The sequence below is a fragment of the Emydura macquarii genome, unplaced genomic scaffold (genome assembly GCF_026122565.2).
Source record: "Emydura macquarii macquarii isolate MOO-44397 ecotype Brisbane River unplaced genomic scaffold, CSIRO-AGI_Emac_v2 contig_374, whole genome shotgun sequence".
Taxonomy (NCBI): domain Eukaryota; kingdom Metazoa; phylum Chordata; order Testudines; family Chelidae; genus Emydura; species Emydura macquarii.
In genome coordinates this window covers 1,761,227-1,783,809 of record NW_027130511.1, presented here as the reverse complement: position 1 = coordinate 1,783,809, position 22,583 = coordinate 1,761,227, and the positions used below count along the sequence as shown (strand labels likewise).

The following is a 22,583-nucleotide window of genomic DNA, read 5'->3' as shown; positions in this document are numbered from 1 at the left end:
TTTCACTCCATCCCACCTCCCTTTAACCCCTCCTTATATCCTCACTCCCTATTCTATGGCAGCCAAAGACTGTGAGTTTCCATCTGTTCAGAACGATATGTGACCTGCGATTTACTGAATGGGAAACAAACACAAGGAATGCCATCTACCATCTGTTGATGCAGAAACCAGTAGAGCTGGCCTGGCATTTCAGCAGTGTTATTCCAGTGGGAAACTGCAAAGGAAACTCATCTGTTTCATTTCTTTCCCCTCTCCTGACCTGACAGACTCTTGCTATGAAGCTGTGACAGTTTACATCTACGATGACTGAGCTCTGAAAAAAGATTTTGTGTGTGTGTGTGTATAATGCTTCTGCTGCAGACAACACTGCAAAGGTGCTGCTGATCTCTATAGCAAACTGCACTTTCAAGCCAGTTCTGAAGTAGATAGGACAGAGAGACACAATAATTCTCCCCCATTCTTTTCTTTCAGTATGCATGAAAGGTTCCTGGGGGTGCTGAAGGAAATGAGGTAGGTGTTAATAGCAGTTACAAACAAAAGATTTTAGCTTTTACTTTGAAGTTACACCACCACTGAACATCTGGTTCATATTTTTAAAAGGGTGAACATATAATGTAGCCGGTGGCCCTTGTGCCATCACTTTAGCTCAGATGAGAAGGTTTTGGCATGATCTTTGCTGCATCCTTATGGTCTGATCCAAACATTTAAGGTACAAGTGGAGAACATATGGATACCAAATTAAAGAGGCCTGAATGCCGCTTACATTCCAAGCTCTAGCAAGCCAAAGTGTATTCAGAGGCACTTGGCTGGCACAAACTACTGGACCTTTCATAGGCCAGAGCCTTTCACATCCAGATCACCTGTTTAAATCCATCCCAGTGTAGTCATCATGGCTGAAAGTTGTTATATCCTGACAGCCTACCAGTGGCCAACAGTATGTGCAATGAGCTGGCATGTTCCGTCTGTTACCTTGTGTCCATATGAATCCAATCACAACTGAGAGTGGTTTCCTCTCCACCCACCTTTTTGCAAGCTGCCTGAGCAGAAGATTGAATGAACTACCTGCTGAACTACCTGCTTTCCTTGAAGTTAGTCCCGCCACAGCAGGAGTAAAGCTCTTTGACGGGAAGCATGTAAGGGAAACTTTTCCTACCACTGACTGGCTTTGGAACAAAATTTCCCCTACAGACATTATTTCAGGATAGTCTTTATGTTGGATTTGCACATATCTCTAAAGCAGTTGGTGCAGGACACTTTTGGAAGGAGGATAGATACTTAGGCTATGTACACACCGACGGTGGCAAATTCGCCATTGTCAGATCGATTTTTCAGGTTTGACTTAGCAGCAGTGAAGACACGCTCAGTTGATCCAGTAGTTGATCTAATAAAACCACCTCCCCAAAAAGCATAGCACTGCGTCCATGGGAACGCATTCTCCATCGGAGCACCGCAGTGTGCTAAAGGGAAGTTAAGACGTTGACAGGAGTTACACAAGCTACTCTGCACAGCCTGCGTGACTCCATCGACTGCTGTTCAATTTTGCCAGCAGTGTAGACCTGCCCCTAGATTGTAAGCTTTCGGGGGCAGGGATTGTCTTTGTGTTCTGTGTTTGTACAGTGTCTAGCACAATGAGGGTCATGTTCCATGACTAGGGATGGCTGAGAAACACTAATTCCATTTCATAACAAAAAATTAAAGGTTTCAAAAATTGTTTTTGTTCCTCATTGGAATTAAAATGAAGCCTTTAAAAAAAACTGCCACATAAATACACAGGGTAGTGGGGAGAGACACAGATGGCCAGGGCATTCACCTGGGATGTAAAAGACCAAGATTCAAGTCAGGTATAGCAGGGACTTGAAACTGGGTTTCTCACATCCTAGTTGAGTGATTTAACTACTGGACTATTGGCTATTCTGGGAGCATGGGCTCTCTGGTTTTGACCAAACAAAGCTTTCCAACAAGTTTTTTCAATACTGATATGTCTTGGTTTTGGTAGAATCAGTATTTTCTGATGAAGAAACTTTTCATCAAAAAAATTCCCAACCAGCACTAAAAATATAATAAAATTAGATGGACCTTACTCTGATCTGACATGGCTTTTCCTATGCTTCTGTGTTCACTATTTTATGAACAGAGTTTCTACTACTGTCAATCTGACCCTTTTCATGATTTTTTTCTTGAATAAAAAATAAAGCACATTCTGAAAAGCCAGTAAGATTTCTAAAAATGTTTACAGCCCATATTATTTCAACTTCTCTAAATGCTTAGGAGAGCTAAGGCAGGTTCAGATTTGACACCCAATTATTCATCCATCCTATTCAAGCATCAGGATGATTGAGCCCCTCTATGTAGAGCGTGGAAGGAGATGTGCTGTCAGATGGGTGTGAGGAGGAAACTAAACAGCATTATCAAATGCACAAAACTATGCAGCTGCAAAATCTCCAGGACTTAGTACAGTCACTTCCTTTCAGTTTCCTTGTTTGCTTGGTGTTTTGTTTGTTTAGGATACCTGAAATGCTGTGTCAGAGACAGAGACATTTGACAAAAAATAAATCTGCCTGCTTGTGCCCTATTTCTGGGTTGAAAGGCAGCAATCAGTCATTAGCAAACATGCTGCCAAAGAGACTTTAGCAGACGCAGAAGCCATTCCAAATGGGAATTAATAGGGAAATGAAAATGATCTTTTCATATTCTCGGCCCTCATAATGTATTGCAGTCTGTCTTTAGGTGGGGCGAGGAATCAATTAAGCATGAATGATGAATAGGAGGGTGGAATGTGACCTTAACAAGTTGTCTTGTCTCTTGACTTGATGTTTCCATCTGTTTTGTGCAGAGAATGTTCTGATAATGTAGTGAGGAGGAAGATATGATTTCCGAGGGAACAGACATTATGGGCCACTATCTTCCTGGACCTGATAAGTTTAATCCAAGTTGCCTGGGAGGTAAGAACTCATAAAATATTTTATCTGAGGCAAGTGCAAAAATACTCATAAACTCAAAGGTTAATCACTGCACCAGGAGAACAGATGAAGGAGACAGGGCAGTTTTATGTGTCTCAGTGTGGTGTCCTGATTAATCATGTTGCTGGTTTGCTTTAAATATGTCCATGCATTTTCTTTTGAAAGCCAAATGGATAGACATAGAAAAAGAAGGCCTGATACTATCACATGCTAAATGGTTCTGTCTGTTTTGTAGGGTATATTTAGGCAGGATTGTATTTCAGCAAAGATCAAAGCAAGGACATTTTAATTTGTTTGTTGTTTGACTGAATATTCCTTTCACTTGTTTAAATCTTCAAGTTTTGCAGGATTATTTTTTTTAAGGTTTTTGTTGGGTGTGAGAATAACTGGTAAAAAGTATTACCCTGGCAACTTTGGAGGTTCAAGTGCTCCCTTTATTTACAGAACAGGTACCGCACAGGTAGCAGCAATGATCCTTTACTGCAATTTGGACGGACTATTTCCCTAGGGCACAGGATCCAGGACTGGAACGACAAGGACTGTTGTAGTCAGGATTGATGCAAATTAGCAGAGAAGTTTGCATAATGCCTGTCTCCTTTATTGCTGATCACAGGTCAAATTGGGGGGAAAAGTTGATGGTACTCTTCCAAACCTTGCCCACAGAAAAAAACTCCTTTCATGTGAGTTGCCAGAATGAGACCTCATTCACAGTATGTTGTGCGTGTTGTTTCAAATATGATCATGCATGTTCTCTGGAATCTACTGGGCTGCTTGAGCTTGGCTCCCTCCCCCATTCCGCCCCTCCTCAATGCCCATGAGCTCTGCTAGGCTACTTGGCTTGGCTCCTTACTAAATGGGGGGAAATGGTGCTATCTCCAAAACACCACCCATGTGTGGCACCAAAATGAGATGTTACTCACCAAAAATTGTGCCAGTCTCTCTTCCCCTCTCTTCTTCCTCAGATCAGGATTGAAGAAGTTAGTGTGGATGTTTAAATGATCCTCACAATACTCTGAGCTTATACTTTTGTGGAGAGGAATGAGGCAGTTCACACTACTCAGAGTTATCGTTCCAGGCTCTCTGCAGACTCCTGTCTGCATTAGTTATGTGTGGCTCACATTTTTGAAGTTTTCTTCACAGTTATAACAGCTAGAGACCTAAGATTCTAAAGAACAAGATAACCGCTTGAGACACCATACCACTGTGTATTCACTGACACTAAGCTCCCTGCCTGACTCAAACCATTATTACATGCACCAGTTTTACATACAGTATATTTATCAACATGACTCTTTTGGATCAGTGCTGAAATTCAGATGGAGTATCTGCTTTATGAATTAAGAAGACAACTTGTCAGACGGGCACAACTCCTCTCATAACTCGTAGGCAATTTCTCACCGCCCTTGATTTGAAGCACTTTGGGAACCTAGATTTAGTGTGTTAGGGTGCTTATGAAGAGGAACTGGTTGTGGGCCATGGGGGTGTGGTAGAAGTATGAAAAGAGTTGAGAATTCCTGATCATAGAGAATATATTGAGACAAGATAGACCTTTTCTAATAGTCTGGACACAAGACTGAAAGCAAGGAGCTCTTGCTTTTTTTATTCCAGTACAGACTATCTTCTATGGCCCTGGGGAATTGATAAATACTCTGTGCCTCATTTTTTCCATCTCTAAGATAATGTAGAGAATATTCACAGAGGTATTATAAGGATTAATTTATATTTGTAAAGGATTTTCATGATTATATGGGATACATATTGTCACTGCTGTTATCTGTAGTACTCTGCAGGTTTGGAATGACTGGTTCCTGACAGATTTACAAGCAAGTTTCCAGTGGCTGCATTGTTCCTTTATTATATAGCTTACAATAAGGGGTAATATAGAGTCAGACTGCCACAAAGAGAGCTGCTGGAGGCAATGGGACCCCGGCAAGCCTCCAGGAATACAGACAGATTTCAGCCCACTGTGACATCTCATAAGACAGTGGAGTGTGTTTCTACTCTTTTCCCTTCTCAATCCCTTGGACAGTCTAGTGCAAGGACTACAGTTATTCTCACTCTCTGTAAAGAGATGCAAGTGAGAGAAAGGCTTTCTGTATCTTTCTACACAAGCACAGGGCCAGACACAAATGAACCCTCAGCCTAGTCTGGCTATTCCAGAAAGTAGATTATTTTTATTATTAGAATTGATTGTTTATTGTATGTATAATTTTTATAATGCACCATCAATGTACAGGATGCTATAGGTCATGTGTGTCAAACAATTAACAGCTCTCTGTCCTGGAAAATTTATCATCTAAAGACAGAGCAACTAAAATACAATGCAAATGCAAAACAAACACATCATTTGTTTTTATTGTACTCTTAATGCTTCAGGGAATAAGTGGGTCTTTTGAATTTAGACTGAAGCTGCAGCGATCTTGTTCCTTCAGTTACTGTTTAGATATAAATCCAAACTGCAAAACTGGGATCTGAATTTTAGCCCCCCTCTTTTTCAATGCACCAGGGATGTTTGGGAATGAATTTCCCCCTCATGTCATAGAGATAGGAACCCACTGAGAAGGTCATATTCAGCTCGGAGTTCAGATTCTGAACACCCAAACTTTAGAATTGTTTTGGGTTTTGGTTTGGAGCCATATCTATTTGCCATTCACCATGAATGTGGAAATCCTTCTGAACAAAGTTTAAAATCCAGTGTCAATACAGCCCTTTTTTTCCAATTTAAATGTAATCTGTTTGTTCTGGTTATTCTCTTGAAAGAGCACAGTTTGTACTTTTGTATTATGTTGTTTCTGTAAAGTGCCATGGGCTGTGTACACCAACAGGCATTCAGGATGATTTTGTATTTTAATTTAAGCAAAACAAATAGCTCCTTTTTTTATGTGTGTATTCAGGATTTAGTATTCTTTTGTCCATGTGCTACAAAGTAATTGTATTTATTCTCCCCAATATGAGAAATCATGGAGAATGCAGATCTCATTTCCAGTAGTGGCCTGGAACTGGGTTTGAGTTACAGGAGTTCATAAATGACTTCATTTATATTTTATACAGTTATATTGAAAGGATCCAGCAACCTCTATGGGGAAAGGCTAGAAAACAGTTTCAGATCCATTACCAAGCTTGTTACAGTATCTGCTTTGTGGTCCAAATGTCCTAACAAGAAATCAACAATGCCCAATCAGAAAGCTTTCATTAGATTTCTTTTTAAAGAGACCTCCATTGCATTGTGGATTTCAAGAGTTCAATAATTATTTTCTGGAGTCCAGCAATGAGTTTCATAGAAATTGAGATTGGAAAATGAATTGTATGAAATGGAAGTTGAGAGGCTTACTTCATTTGGCTGCCTGTTCCTATAATATGTAGTTGAAGAGAATACATTTCCTGGTACTTTTAACATAAGAGATTGTGCAAATCAGGCAGTATAATAAATTTAAAGAGCTTCTTTTCATATTAATAATAAATGCACGCAGAATGAGAGTTAAAACTACTTTACTATTTCCCCCCCCAAATCAAATGAATACTTTTATTCAAAATGTAATGTGTGTATGTGGGAGAAACTCAGACAACCTAAGAACATCCTTTTGCCAGGATGCTGATTTTAAAAAAACATGTATTATATCAATTTTGAGACAACATTGTGAGAACAAAATAAAAAAAAATGTTCAGTTAGATCTAAAGAGCTGCTAAAATTAATCTTTGCAAATTAATAATAGGACAAGTTTATCGCCTTTTAAAAAAAATTGACTAATTTCTAAAGTAATCCTGAATATCTATAATAATGTGCTTGTTCACAAGTAGCAGCCTGCATGAGTGTGGGAGATGCCCAAATAGCAGAAACATTCCATGCCTGGAGATACTTTGCTTCATGTTCCAACCCCAGAGTTTGTAGCAGAGTTTCTGAAGTGTGGTCAAACATTAAAACAAGTGGATAATCATCCAAGCACAACTGCCACATGATTTGTTTGGGCACTTTCCTGTTTATAAATGTTGGATTATAAATGTTTAGTGCATCAGTCACACATCTTGAATATTGAGTATGAGAATTAATGTTTGCTTTGAGCAGTTTGTGAAGCAATCTGGGACTGAAGAGGAAGGAAGCACTTGTAGCTAAAACACTATACTATGAGTTCAGGAGATCTAGGTTTAATTACCATCTCTGCCCCAAAACATTTAATCTTTCTATGCCATAGTTCCTGTAAAATTGAGATAATAATATTTCCTGTCCACCATCCTTTGTCTCCCTTAGTTAGATTGTAAATTCATCAGGGCAGGAACTAGGTCTTCAAATGTCTATGTGCAGCACCTTGCTCAATGGGCCTGTGATCTGGGTTGAGGCCTTTAGGTGTTAGTGCAATATAATAGTTATGTTTGAGAAAATATTAAAATAATTTCAAATAATGCACAAATAAGTGACAATCCTAATCTACAATTTGCAAGTGTCCCCAAAAGTGCTCTACTTGATGAATCAACTGTTTTCACTGAATAACTGGATATTGCAAACCACTGAGGGAGAAGGGGAGATTTAGACATCATGGATAATCCCTATTTTTCTGAAGCCTTCCTGCATGTCATCCATATCCATAAGCAGCAAAGAGGACTATGGGATTTTAAAGTCTAATCTAAAATTCCACAGTGCAAACTTCAGCAACTCAGTTTATGGTCCTTGGAATGATGAGGGACTAACTAGTCCATGGTTTGCTTTACTTCATTCATAGGCCATTGAGCCAGCCCTACAGATAGATGTTTGGTGATTTTTTAAAACTGATTTTATTATTGTTGGCTTTTTTTCCTAATTAGTTATTCATTATCTATTATTATTATTTTATCAGCTACCTGGATTGTACTTTCCTTTTTCAGTGGAAAGTCAACTAGCCTTCTCCTGCCATTTTATTCGGGAGGTCCTTGGAACTACTGCCTTGTGGCCAGGCACAGGAAGGGGAACACCAACAAATGCTAACCACACACTTATTTCCAAGCCTTCTCTCTTTGGAAGGAGGACAAGGCCAATGCTCTCTCCATAATCTTTAGGATGACAGTTTTGATGGGGGTGAGAACACTCATATTTACAAAGGCAACATTTATTACTTCTCTGTGCTCTTTTCACTTTCAATTTTGACTTAATATTAAAATGATGATTCATGAGTGACACACTTCTGTTCAGACGAATCATCCTTTGACCATATGGCAAAATATTTACTACTGATCTGGGATAAGAGGTGTATATTCCAGGATGCAAATTCAGACTCCAACACCAGCATCATCGAGTGGAATTTTGAATTCAGGTATAACTCCTAGAGACAGCTGGTATTTTTACAGACTCCCATTTTACTTCTTCGCACATTAGATCCTTGATTTCACTTAGTTAGCCCCTTCTGAAGTTTCTATAACCCACAGCAGTTGGCTAACTTATCACTTGAATGTTCAGCATTTTTAAAACCAATCATTGAGACTCTTTTGCTGCTGTACCAAAGGAAACTCTATTATTTAGAATGGGAATTGCAACTCCCTAGATAAATACGGGAATTTCCAAAGTGCATTGGAGCTCTAGTTTGAATATACGTACGTCAGCTGTCATCTCATTCTGTCTCTACCCACTTCCTGTACTCCACCATTTCTGACTGCTTCATGTGTTGCTTTCATTCATTCCTGACTTTGTACCTTCTTTCATGACACATTGGCTGCTTAGATCAGCCTTCCAATTCATTTTCATTAAGCTTCAACTTCCCCCTCCTCCTAGAAACTCCTGAATGTGTGTCCACTTTGTGAAGCATTCTGGCTGTAAGGTTCTGTTTTGTGCATGTGATGGGGCCAAAGAGCAAAGGTCATGTAGCAGTTGCGTATCAGGCCTAGGATGCCTGCAATTATAAGTTCCTGTTACTAGACTGCCATCTTTCTTCTGGTGCCTTATACAACAAGGATGTTGTATCACTAATAGGTCAAATTGCAGTCATAAAAAGTGGTGGGTGTAGTTTGTCCTTTATTTTTCTTGGTTCACATCTCCATCTCAATATGAGGCACTTAGAAGTTGATGTGTTCTTGATTACACCTGCAAATCATTATGAATGCAAAACTGTGCTGAAAGTTATTTGCATGTATAATTTTATGGGCACAAAACTAGAGAGCTAGGAATGGTTAGGTGGAAAATCAGATCCAATAGTTCTACAGCACGCATCATTTTGAAGTCCCTTTTCAATATTGAAGGCCACACTCACTAAAAATAGTCAACAACACATTGTTCCTCTATAAGTCACTTCCAAGATATTGTAACAATGTACAGAATAGCATGTAGCAGCTGGCTTCAATTCACAAGTACTGGAATTCCAACAATAGTGCTTTCTGTGGTCCTCACTTGAGGTATAGTCACGCTACTCTCCATAACCCATCATTCTGTTGCCATATTTCTCCTTTACACAGATTGATCAAGTTGTAGGATGTTAAACAGACATTTTCCTTGACCTCTAGCCAGAAAAAAAGAATTAACTACAAAAGTTAAGGTACATTATTTCCGCATAGCAGAATACCCAAGACTATCAGGATATAGATATTTGCAAGACTCGTCAACCACAGGCCATCTCATGGTTACAGCCTATCTCATAAACAAAAATTATTCCAAAATTCTTGCAGTAAAACAACAAATGCTGACCCAGGATCACTGGATGGGAAATCATTTCTGTACACTTAGTGGCCTTGATCCTGCAAATCCATTTGTGGTGGGCAGCAAAGAATACAAACTTTTTGCCCTCCAGCACAAGTGTGAGTTGAGATGATAATTGTAGATAAGGTCAAGTGATCAGGACAGTCTTTTGCACAGAATGGAAATCCGATCCCTAACTGTCAAGAGGGCCGAGTAAAAATGAGATGGGGTGCTGAAGAGATATGGGTTTAAGAGTAGTCTCCAACATGTTACTGAGATGTTGAGCTAAACCCTCCCTTATGCTATGCACCTGCTATTAGGCAGGAATAATCTGGTGGCCATGCAGCTGTGAAAGCCAATTCTCTTGCACTCCCTGCCCTTTTCATCCCTTTTTACCTGTATTTATACATGTACCTGTGCTACACAGGATCAAAACTTACATTTATATCTGTGGAATGAAAACCGTCCCCTCTACCCCCGACTTCACATTTTCAGAAGAGCCTCTGACTTTTTGTCCTCCAGATGTCCCCTCTCTTCTCTTTCACATTCCTTTATAAAAGCCTCTTCTTTCAAGTAACCTTCCAACACTGTGCTCCAGGCCAGCATTGTCCCTTGGCCCTATAGGATTTAAATTGCTATCAAAACTGATGGTCTAAATAAGATGGCTTCTAGAGGCAAACACCCTAATCTGGTCCTTATCTCCGATAGGAAGCTCCCCGCCACCCTGTATCCAGAGTAGTCCCTCTCCCAGCCAGATCCTCAGTGTGTTTAGATGAGGGTTGGGGGAAGAGATGCTGTGTTTCTACAATACTATTGTACACTTATGATGCTTCATAAATGTTAAATAATAAGGAATAACATTTTCCCGTAATATGCAGCAGGCAGGTCCCCTACTCACCCTCAGATGTGGAGGTTTAATGGGTTGGAACTTTCCACTGCAGATGAGAGTTTGGCTCATTTTGGTTTCTGAAATCACTAGTATCGGTTTTTATATCTTTTCTATGCACTGTATACTAATTCTGGCATATTTTCTATTCTGTAGTTTGCTGGAGTAAGATTAGTAACAACAAATACCTTTAAGCAGAATGAAGAATAATATGCATGCATGCACACACACACAGAGCTGATTTATTTTAAGTGCATTCTGTAGGTCTTGGAGTTTGAGGCTGTTGAGTAAAGCCACAAGTTAAACTGTCGAGGTAACAACAACAAGATTTTATGCAGCATGGAGCCATCTCTTGTACTTCTGAGGACAAATCCTGAGATTTTTTTACTCAGGCAAACTCCCATGAAAATGAAGGAAGACAATCTCAGCATCTAGCCCCTTTTTTTTTGTTTTGTTTCTTATAATTTGTGGTTTGCTCTTAGAGGGTGAAATTCACGCTTGTGGTAATGGTCAATCCCAGGCTCACTTAGTGAATTCCACTTAAGGGCAAATTGAGGGTTTAAGTGGTGCAGAGTTCTTAAGCAGGACATCTACAAGGGGTGAATTTCACCTATGGAAAATGTTGTTTTAAGGTGACTAATTAAGTAGCACTGGAAATCAGACATAATATCAATGGTCAGTGGGGAGCTCTTTAGGAAAAATACGTCAATTACACTCAATGCTGACTTGCTGAATAAAATGTCACCAGCAATTTCTTGTTATTTATGTTTGAGTTCTTGTTCATTCTGTCAATAAAGAAAAGTACTTGGTACTCCCAGAAACAGCACCATGGCTATTCATTTTGTTGACAGAACTGTTCAGTCAGTGGCACTGCTGTGAAACATGCATGAGGTGGAAGAGCATTTTCTGCATTAACTTCTAATTCAGCACCACCTCTTTACTTTAGAATTTCTTTAACCTACATGTTTACAACAAACATTTTGAACACTATAGATGGACTTATTCAGGCAAGTTACTACAATCATAGGCCTAGCTCCTGCCTTTGATGGTTGAAAATCCAGCACAGGTGGGATGGTGCCATACGGTGCCCTTTTGATGGGTCTCTGTCTAGTTCCCAGTGAACACATGCACACACAAAACCTACCACAGCTGGCAACCTGCACTCTCAGCAGAAAGACCAAGGGTTGATTGGACTCTGAGATAGAAATCCCTGCTCAGACCTAGAGTTTGTCCCTCCAGAGGATGTTTAAGGCATCTAATCGGGGCAGTGTATGTATTTACTGTGCTGTGTATGTCCTGTGAAAAGCTGGATTATTAGTCTTGCCTGGCATCAATCATTACCATCTGCTTTCCTACCAAAGAAGGGGAGGGTCGAATAATTGCTCATTTGAGAAGCTGTTGTCCAAACCTGTCCATCTGGCTATAAGAGGATAAGAATTGGAATATGACCCAATTGTTTCTATTAAAATGGTCTTTAAAGGCTGATTAAAACGCACTCAGTTGGTGAACTACCTATGTGACTCCCACAGGGAATCCCAGAATAATCACAGTTCCTAGATCCCAGGATGATTGCATCAAATAGTCAAACAGGATTTAACATGGGGATTAAATGGCAGAATGGATGAGATTTGGACTCCACAAAAGGAAATATGTTATGCAAACCCTACTGTGAAGTTCAATGGGAATTATGTTTCTTTAATGTTTAGAGTTAAAAACTGCCCTGTGTCAGAAATGTGGCTTTCTTAGATTGGAACAAGTGCAAGATCTACCTAGCACAAAATTTAAATTATACAATAATTGTGCATAAAATACACGTGTTTAAACACAGATATATTGCCTAAGGTTGTGATTCTACTCATTGTGCAGTATGTAGTATTCTTGGTGACATGTTAGGTAGAGCTCTTCCCTATGGTACTGAATCAGTGCCCAGGATGTTAAGGGGCTTGTGCTTCTATAGATGTCCTCTTTTGGATAAAATGCAAAAAGAGGCTCTGCCATTTGTGATCATCAGAGATCCAGGTTAGAGATGTTCTTAAAGATGCTGGTGATAATCCAGCATCCTGGGCAGATTCCAATTTGGATAATTATATTCTGCTTCCCTAAATTTCACCTGCAGTTCCAGTTGGATATGGTATTCTTTACTGCCTGTTCTGCACTGCTGTTCACAGTTGCTCTATCACCCCAGAGGTGGCTGCACTTCAATGGTGACTGAAGTGGTTGATTTATCTGTGTAGGTAGGTGGATGAAAGATGTCTCATGCACAGTGAAAATCTTAATTTTAAAGCGATCTGATCCTGGGCGCTCTGTGCCTACCAATAAGGACCCCATGAAGAAGTCTAACTACCTGATCTGTGGGTGCAAGCACATCCTCATTTTTGCTGGCCAATAACTGAACTCACAGTTATTAGCAAATGTAAACTAACAAAAGGGAGGGTGGTTTAAAAAAATTAGGGACAACATTTTCAAACTAATCTACCAGAAATTGTGCAACTAAATTCATGTGTAGACAGATAAATAAATGGCCTGATTTTCAAGGTGCTGAGTACTCAAAAATTCCACCAAAGTCAAAGTGAGTTGGGGGTGTTCATACCAATTGTTCAAATTCTTTAAGATTTAAGTGTTCAGGTTTGAAAATTTTGACATAGGTTTATCAGTCTTCTGAGGCCCTGATCTTGCAAAAACTTATGTGAACGCTTAGCTTTACACAAGTTACCACATGCATAGCATTTTGCAAGATCAGGGCCTAAATATTTTTTGGAATCATTTCCCATAAAGACTGCTATAGGCATTCATTCATTCATTCATTCATTGATTCATTATATGTATTATTCAGACAGTACTCAGAACATGCAAGGTGCAGTAGATATAATGCTGGGGCTTAACAATCGAAGGCCTTGATCTTACAAATTGCTCCAGGTATGGAACTCGTTGCAGAATTGTGACCTCAGCAGAAAAATGAATTAAGTATCGGGGGATCTGGTGGCAACACCTGTATTTAAATTGCCTATCACTTTCTATTATCTTGTGTCTTTTTGAGTGGCCTCTCTCTCTCTCTCTCTCTCTCTCCCTCCCTCCCTTTGCAGTAGGCCTTTGAAATTTGGAAGGGAGACTTGATTTTGCTTTTCCCATGGAATTCCATTTTGGTTTGGCTGAGTTATAAAGCACTAGAAGTCATCATTTCTGTTACTTGCATTGTCAGCAAAATTTTGGCAGCTGGTTAAAATAACTGAATAGTAACATTCTAAAATGCTGGGCCCATGTCATTGTCAAAGCAGCAGCAGCACATACTGTACTGGGAGCAACCTCCTTTAGCAAGAGAAGAGGAGAGCTAGGCCAGGCTTACTTCAGCTTGAGTATACACCTCCCCAAACCCAGCATATAGCTCTAACACTCCATCCCCATCCCAGAGCAGGATCCCCCACCTTACCCCCTGCCCTTCAAACATTGCTGAAGGTTCAGTGTTCAAATTCTGCTGTTGATGCATGATAGAGGGCTTGTTACAGTTGTACATAATAGGTTTTGTTTTATGCTTAGTCCTTTAAAAAACATACAGGAAATTGTATACAATCAAAAATATGTTGAAAGAACATTATTTATGTTGCAAAGTCAAGCATGCAGAAGTTAGAAAACACTAGATTAATGGTTGCTTGTGCTGCTACTTTAATTCTGTCCTCTATGTGCATGCATCACAATATACTCTTTAATTCCATACTTGTGCACTATTCTTTCCACAGAATACCTGCCTCATTCAGTGCCTAGGATAGATGCAGAAGGGGACAGAAATAAAATTGTGGGAGCAACCATTAATCTGGCATTTCCTAACTTTCAAATGCTTGACTTTGCAGCCTAGTTTTTTGCCTGTAATTAACATAAATAGGTAAGATACTTATCCTGTTACATAATAGCATAGGATAGTTGCCAACAAAATGAGGCTTTACATTTTTTATTTTAGCCAGGCAGTTTATGCTGAGCCTGCTTCTTAGTGAGGTCTATTTAAATTTACAAAGTAATCTTACAATGCAATAAAATGCATTAAATAGGATCAACATATGCCATTTCCATTGGTCATCTTTATATCTAAAAGTAAAGAGACTTGGTCATGCAATAATGTTTTCTTCTGTCCCTGCATTAAAAAAACTACAAAGTCTCCTCCCTCTCCCCTGTCAAATTGTTCTAACTTTAATTTGCAATTACTTTAAAATGTCATGTCTTCCCTTAATGGAAAGAAATAGAAATAGAAATATTTTAATGTCTGTTTTTCTTCTATTCAGTCAAATGAGTCTGGATTTCATTAATCCACCTGATGGTTTAACCACAGAATCTCTTTGTAGTGAAACCATTTTTCCTTTAGATTCTGCTGAGTTTGATTCCATGAAATAACGATGCAAAGATTCCCTGTTTGTTTCTATTCATCTGGACTGCAAGAAAATCACAGGATACTGAAAGCTTCCCCTCCCTCAGTTTGCCTTCAACTCTCAAAGGTTTGGAACTCACTAACAAAAGATTTCTAAGCTTCTTTTGTTTTAACTCTTCAGCACAGCCTTTTTCAGGTGAGATTCATAACAGAGTACAAGGAAGAAAGTGGGGAGCTGAACAGAGGAACATGGGGGGAGATGGGAAAGCAGAGATGCAATGCCGCAGAGCAGGTCTGGATCATGTTCTGAGGTAAAGGGTAAGTAGTCAATGGAGTCTGATTCTCCACTGCTTTGCACCTTGTGTCATTATTTACACTTCAGGAGAATCTAGTTCATAGTCACCAAGGCCTGGTTCCACGCTAAGGACTTAGGTGCCTAGAAAATCAAAGGAACAACACTGGGATCCACAAAGACTAAATTAAGCGCCCAGGCTCCCAATACAATGAATAAGGAGAGATAGGCATCTTAGACTGCAATCCACACAACCAGCAGAGTAGGCAGGGAGCTATGTAATCTAGCCAATTGGAGATGCTGATGACAGGGGTGTGCCCTAAACGCCACATATCTCTTGAAATTCAGTGCCTAATTCTGGGCTGCAGGGAGATGCCAGTCTCTGCTTGTGATTCACAAACTGGTGAAAGATAGCTGTTTGGTTGCTTGCAGCATGTCCAGTGCCCGATCTAGTGGGTGTGTTCAGAAGCAGCCTGTACAAAAGGGGTGGGGGAAAGAAGCCCTTCCTGATAACCTTTACCACAGTGATTAGGGTGATCAACATCTGGGCTATAGGAGACCCATGGTTCAAATCCCCCTCTGCCTGAGGAGGAGAAGGGATGTAAATAGGGATCTGCCATATCACAAGTGAGTGCTCTAAGCACTGGGCTAAAGTTTATAAGGAATGACCTTCTCCACTTCCCCCATTTTGTGTGGAGTTAGGCAGCCTCTGAGCATGCCTACCAGATCAGGCCTTGAATACCTATCTTAAGTGATCAAACACCTATCTATCTTCCCAGGCTTCATGAATCACCCTGAGGTGTAGGTGGCAGATTGGTGACCAGACACTCACAAGGAAGCAGCAGTGTATATGGTCAGAGGCAGAAACATAGGCATAGGGAACCTTTACTGAAAAATGTAGGCACTGATCCTACCACCAGGCTCAGATCCTCAGGCATCCTCTAATTTACTCCTATCTTTACACCAGGAAGCGAGCCCAGTCCCTTTAGCTTAGCATCAAAGTTAATAAGATAGTACAGTCTTGGTATTCCTAACATTGATAAGAAAATCAAGCAGCTTGTCTTTCATGTTTTTTTTCTGTTTCATATTTTCTATTTTTGTAACCAGAAATTTTCCATTTGTTCATTTAGACGAGTGGTATTTGTATGTAGGAGAGGAGGAAGGTGCGGGAGAGAAATGTGTGAGAAAATCTGAGTTAAGAGGACAATGAGAGGGGGAAGTTAAAAGAAAGCAGGTATGATCCTACAGCACGGGGAAAGCAGTACAAAAAATGAGACTCCACACTCCAAAACAAAGACACCTCTCTGTTTCTGTAGTGATATGAAGGATCCCACAGAGGATCTGGCAGGGATAGGGTAAACTCTTTCTCCAAACAATCAACCGGGGCTCTGCTTTGCTAACAAGGATGGGTCGATCTGCAGGTGGTCCTTGTAAGAAGACTAACAGGTCTGATTGACATCAGGTTTTGTTAGCACACAAAGGCTTTAATACAGCAGGGTGTGAAGTAGAAGTGAGAGATGCTTAGAGGTGATGGTGGGTCTGGCTGCATTCATGATTTCCAAAGCCAACTTTGTCTTTGGTTTGTGTGTTTTTGGCTTGTCAGAGTAGTGCAACATTGTGTGTTTACAGATATTCTCCCTGTGTTTGAAATGTATCTTCCTGGAGTGAGTGCATATGGTTTGTTTAGTTTTTCTTTTTAACATGTTTTTCTAGCTAGGGATGAGCTTGCGCTATCCAGCAGGGAGAGAAGAATGTTCCCTTCAAAAGTTATGCTGGCTCAATTAGGGCTTTATATTATGATTCTCTACTGAAAGTGTATGGTGTGAACAGTGCACTGAAAGACTAGGTCCCTCCCTTAAGAGACTTAAACTCTAAATAACACAACTAAGATACATTCCCTGCACTTATTCTTTCCTTTTAATTTTTTCTCTTTGTTCTTCTCCCATGCTGAGAGACTGAGAAAGCGGAATGTGAACTGCAACATTTGCCTTAGAAACAAGCTTTCAAACTGATGTTTGAGCCTATTCAAAGTTAGACATCACCAGTCACAGATTTTATATGTCCTCCCACTATGGTTGAGGGAAGTAATTTGTCTCAGTTTAGGCCTTATTATTTTACACACTTCTGAGATGCCCAAAGCTGCAGTATGGAAAGGCTGAATATATAAATTAAAAACAGCATCAATGATTCTTCTGGAGAAGAAACTAGAGAATCCACTTTCTTCTCTTAGACAGTAAAGGCCCCGTTGCTCTCATGTTCTATTTTGAAATAAACCTAGAAGATGAGTTAATATTGGTACAGCACTCTGAAGTAGTAAAAGGCTATATAAATGCTAAATATTAATGATGCTCAAATGCTAAGCCAGCCATGTACAGATCAGTGAAGTTGCTACTGCCCTTGCCAGCTTATTAAAGTCACTGCCAATACTGCTCCCAAAGTTTCAGTACAAGGCAGCAGCAATAGAGAGCCATGTGAGTAGAAATACTAATGATGTTACATTGCATGTAGCACTGTTCATCTGAGGATCTGGAAGTGCTCAACAAACAATAACTAAGCTAAAATAAGCTAATCACTACCCATTTTACAGTGGGCTAAAATGAAGCCACGGCAAATTAAGGCCAACATTTTCTGAAGGGGTCAATGGTTTGGGGTACCTCATCTTATAAGTGCCCAACTGGAGACTCTGTGACCTTCAATTTGTGGGTGAGACACCAGATTGTTCAGAAATGGAGGCAGCTAAAATGAATGTTCATTTTTGAAAATCTGTCTGAGAGACTTGCACAGGGTTTCACAGGAATTCAGTGATGTAGAGCCAATACTAGAACCCAGGATCCTTCGTTACTAGTTTCTTGCTCTATCCACTAGACAGCACCCCAGCGACTGTAATGAGACATATGTCTGTGGCAATGGTTCTTCTCCTACCATATGGAAATCTGAGAACCAGGCGTTTGCAGAGCTAGTCCCTGTATAGTTTTTTTTCAACTTCTCTGCCATGATCACTCTTAGCCTCTGGTTTTCTTCTTCTCATTATTAGTGACTATCAGGGTAGAGAGCTTTGAATGAAACAACAACGAACTGAGCTTTGCTCAAAACAAAATCTGTTTTGCAATCTGAAAAACTTCAGGTAACTTAATTTTCTCCAAATTATTTTTGAGTTTGATCCATGTCTCTGACCTTCTTGTGCTGAGCCGGAACGCAAAGAGCAAAAATACTATAGGAAAGGCTGTTTTGGGACATTCTCAAACTGACTGGGATCAGGAAGTACTGTAAATCTTATAAGAAAGCTTGTTCAGTTTTACAGATCGAGAGCTTCACACAAGCAGTTAAAGATGTAGGTTCTTATCTAAAACTAAACCTGAGATTCACTTATCACTGTCCATTTTAAATTTGGCTTTGGCTGATGGCTGTGAGCCAGGGACACCTGTAATTCTGGAGGGGAAACTTGGCTTCATTTGAATATGGGCCATGGAATCTGAGATAAATAGTATCTGTGTGTTGGGTTGTATTTTCAAGCTCCAAGAAATTTAGCACCTAGAACGCTCTTCAATCCCCCTCCACAATTATTTCTTCAAGGATGACTGAAGGCAGCTTAGTTTGGTTCAGTGACTATGGGCTTCTGGAAGGTTTTCTAGGATCATTGTAAATGAAACCAGAGTTCTACAAAACCTGTTATTTTTTATTTCTGCTCTTTTTTTGAATCATTAACATAGATTGTTTTCAGAGGTCTGTGAACCAAACCAATGTAGTAATAAAGATCAAATACATAATATAACAAATCTGTGGCCACTTTGGAGCTAACTGTTGTCACTAAGTTGCATGTCATGGCCACTCAGAATGTCAAAAATGACAACAGAACTAAAATGCAAAACTGCCTTCTTCTAAAGCATAGGCCCCTACCATTTGATCTGTAGGATAATCTGCCTTAGCTGTTGCAATAGATGGCCTTTGGCACAGAGCTAAGAAGTTCTGGTTTGATCGAGCAGTAAAGGGGGTGGGGTGTACATGTACTGTAATTGGCAGTCATTCCAGAAAGTACCATGCTGTGCAGTGGCAAGCCAACACCTACTATTTTACTACTGGGTTCCACTGGTTTGCGGCACATCAGATAGTGGCCCTTTGAAGCATTTGACTGGAACATCAGCACTTAAAATTGTTGAGACCCCAAGGACTTGGGAAGGAGTTTAAGAATAAGATATATGTTTTCAAGTAGTCTTACCTTATTACTTGAATTAAGAACAGACGTCTATCAGAAAAAGGGAGAATTTGGAGAGGAACTACTATATCTCTGCAGCGTTGGTAGCAGAATGGGTAATTCACCCATTTTTGGGCCAGAGCATACAGGTTTCTTTTGCTGTGACAGGCAACAAATGCATTTAATATGGCAACTCAGCACCCTAATGCCCTGTGTTCCAAGAGTACTGTGCCTTCTGTATGTAACTTGGATTGGACCCAGGTGTGGACAGAATCGGGTCACACTCATTGTAAGCAACCTGGACAGGATATAGTGAGGGACCTGTTCAAAATTAGGACATATTACACAAGTGACACCCCAGATACATTGTTCAGGAATCAAATCCTGCATATTACATCCCCAGCATGTCTAATGAAAACTAAAGACTGGAGCCTGGCGACACTGTGAAAACCAAAGTGGAACAGTCAAAAAGCCCAGCTGGCAAATAAGGCTTAAGAACTTCCACATTTCCTCTTTCCAATAAATTGTGACTGTGGGAACACTACAGCCTGAGATATTGTCCACCCCTTCTCCCAGAAAAAAAAAGTATGTTTGGAGTAGAAATCCCCTGTAGATAACAGCCTGTTACTGGAAGTGTGAACTAAACAGAAGAAAATTCCAGCCCCATCCATTAGGAGATAACAATGACAGTGCCTAATAGTCTGTTGCATATTAATATGTTCAACTAGTCTAAACTTCAGAAACTGAGACACAAAATAAGTCTGCAAATCTTACTGTGATAACAAATGAGGGCATCTGGGAAGGCCAGTCCCAGCTTGTCCTAGGCATTGGTTTTGATATCTGTCTTGGTTCAGGACTTTGAAAGGAAAAGCATTAGAAGACCTCAAGAAATGTGTCAGAGAGCCAAGTTCAGAGTGGTTGATCTATCTGGCAATTAAAGCTGGGTGAGCACTTCATCATTATACGTACCCCAATGATGAAAATAACAAAAATATGAGAGTCTGGTTGCGTGTTGAACATCTCCTTAACACAGCTCTTCTTCTAACATGAGATGAGAGTTTGTTAATCACAGAAGCATGATCTTCAGTATTTGCAGGTTGTATGTGATAAGCAGGAAAAAATACAACTAAAATCTAAGAGCTAAATTTGGGGAGTTAAATTACCTATGCTGGAGGTAACCTACAATGAGGGGACAGATGGCACACTTGATTACATGGAGCACCTGACTAAGGTGGTTAACTGATGCTCTTTTCTGCTTTAATATCATCAGGTCTCAAATTAAGCTAAATCAAATGGTACTTGGTCGCTGCAGAGGTGGCTGAATTACGATGATGGCCAATGAGATTCCTGTACTGTCCTTACCAATAGCAAAGGAGTGGTGGAAGTGTGAATTAGTTAAAGGGATAGCTTAGAAAAAAATAAATGTATATGGACATTTTGTACTTAACATTACAAGTGTAACCCTTAAGTTTATTTTAATTGTGAAAGAGATTGAGAAACATATATCTTCCTTTGTTTTTTCAGGTTCCCTGTGTATTTGGTAGCACTTTGTGCATCACAAGTTTCACTGTTCTGTCACTTGCCAGTCCTATCTCATGCACTACTATGGTGACATCACTCTCATGCAATGCTCTAGGGAAGATCACATACGTGCTTTTCCCCAGGCTCTGCAAAATGTTGTTTACAGGTAACAGCAGTAGCAAAGGCAGCAGAACAGGCAGCAGTGCATACACAGATTGGAAATGGAGGCAAAAGTATTGTTGAACATTGGTATGTTTAGTACTGCTCTTGGGAACTCTTTGCATGGAGTATTGACAACCCCAAGCATTCAAAAATCATGAGATTGGCTTACAAATCATGAGATTTCAAAATAATAAATAACTGGGTTCTTTTTACTTGCTTCCTGGTGTTGTGGCATTAGGGTTCACGTTCTCAAGCTTTTCTCTGGAAACATGAGAGGTCAAAACTTTCTGAGGTAATTATCTGATTCCAGAAGCTGGGGCCATAAGAACAACAATATCAAGAGATCTGTGACAAAATCATGAACATTGGGAGCACTCCACATGAAGCATCTAAATTTTCAGTACCAAAACCTTCCCATACTTATGTTACTTCATAGACACTTTTAAAAATGGGAGGGTGAGACATGGACTTCAGCTGTTGCACCATTCATTTATCCAGCTATTTTGGAATAAGGTTATGGTGTATAATATTTTCAATAATGGCTGGGGGCACCAATCATGAACGAGGATCCTTTGTGTGCTAGGTCCCATATACACATATAAATAATAATATGGTGCCTGCCCCGAAAGAGCTTGCAATCTAAGTGATAAAACACATTATCCGAATATTCCCAGTGCATTGCTCTGAACCAACAATGACTCTCCACATAAGAGAGATCCTTTTGTTAGATTCCTTTTGATAGCTGTACAGTGACAACACACAAGCCACGCTGGGATGTCAGTTCAATAAAATGTAGTGTATTCTAACCCTAAGAAATAGTTGGATTATTTTTTCTGCCCACAAAATATTATTTGGGAACTTTCCTGAATTTTTTGTCAATCTTGTTGTTGCTGCTGCTTTGAGCCTGAGTCTCCCTGTGCAACTTGTGCACCAACACCGAAATAATCTGAAATTAATCAGTGATCTACATTAGCATGACTATGTGAAAGCAATTAGTGAATTAGTGTGTGTGTGTATAAATGCATTTATATGTGTATATATATGTATATATAATGTGTGTATATCTATGTTGTTTAGTAATTATTTTCCAATCCAGTAAATCAACCAATTTGTAATAGAATACTTTCTATAGTATGTGATGGGGCCAGCCCCGACGGCTATAGGAGGGTGCTGGAAGGCGTGTATATTAGCCCCAGGCGTAGCAAATCCCTGTTCCCTGGGTAACACAGCCAGGGTTACTCCAGGTTAATTGGGGCACCTGAAGCCAATTAGGGAGCTGGCCACAGGGGTAAAAGCCTCTGTTTTGGGCAGACAGAGGCAGCTGAGAGGGAGCTGAGTGGAGCAGAGTTAGTGGAAGAGCGAAGCAGCTACAAAGCGTGGAGCTAGTGGGGGTGTGGTGACAGCACTCAGCCATGGGAGTTAAGGAGAAGCTCAGCCAGGCCAGGGGACACTGGCCCCAAAAGCCTGAAGGAGGACCACAAGCAGGGAGGCTGCGGACAAGCAACCCAGGGAAGGTAGTAGCCCATGGACTAAACTGTGTGAGGCTACTCCTCGCTGGGTCCCTGGGTCGGGGCCTGGGGTA

The 22,583-nt window shown here is 40.2% G+C and overlaps 1 long non-coding RNA gene across 1 annotated transcript in view; it reads left to right on the top strand.

Moving 5' to 3' along the window:
- The first annotated feature begins 469 nt into the window (after positions 1-469).
- The window catches only part of LOC137142507 (uncharacterized), a 95,620-nt gene continuing 73,506 nt past the window's right edge, over positions 470-22,583 (top strand). Inside the window, exons 1-2 of the long non-coding RNA XR_010916950.1 lie at positions 470-510; positions 2,834-2,942. This is a non-coding gene — a long non-coding RNA (uncharacterized lncRNA). The remainder of the gene's footprint in view (positions 511-2,833; positions 2,943-22,583) is intronic.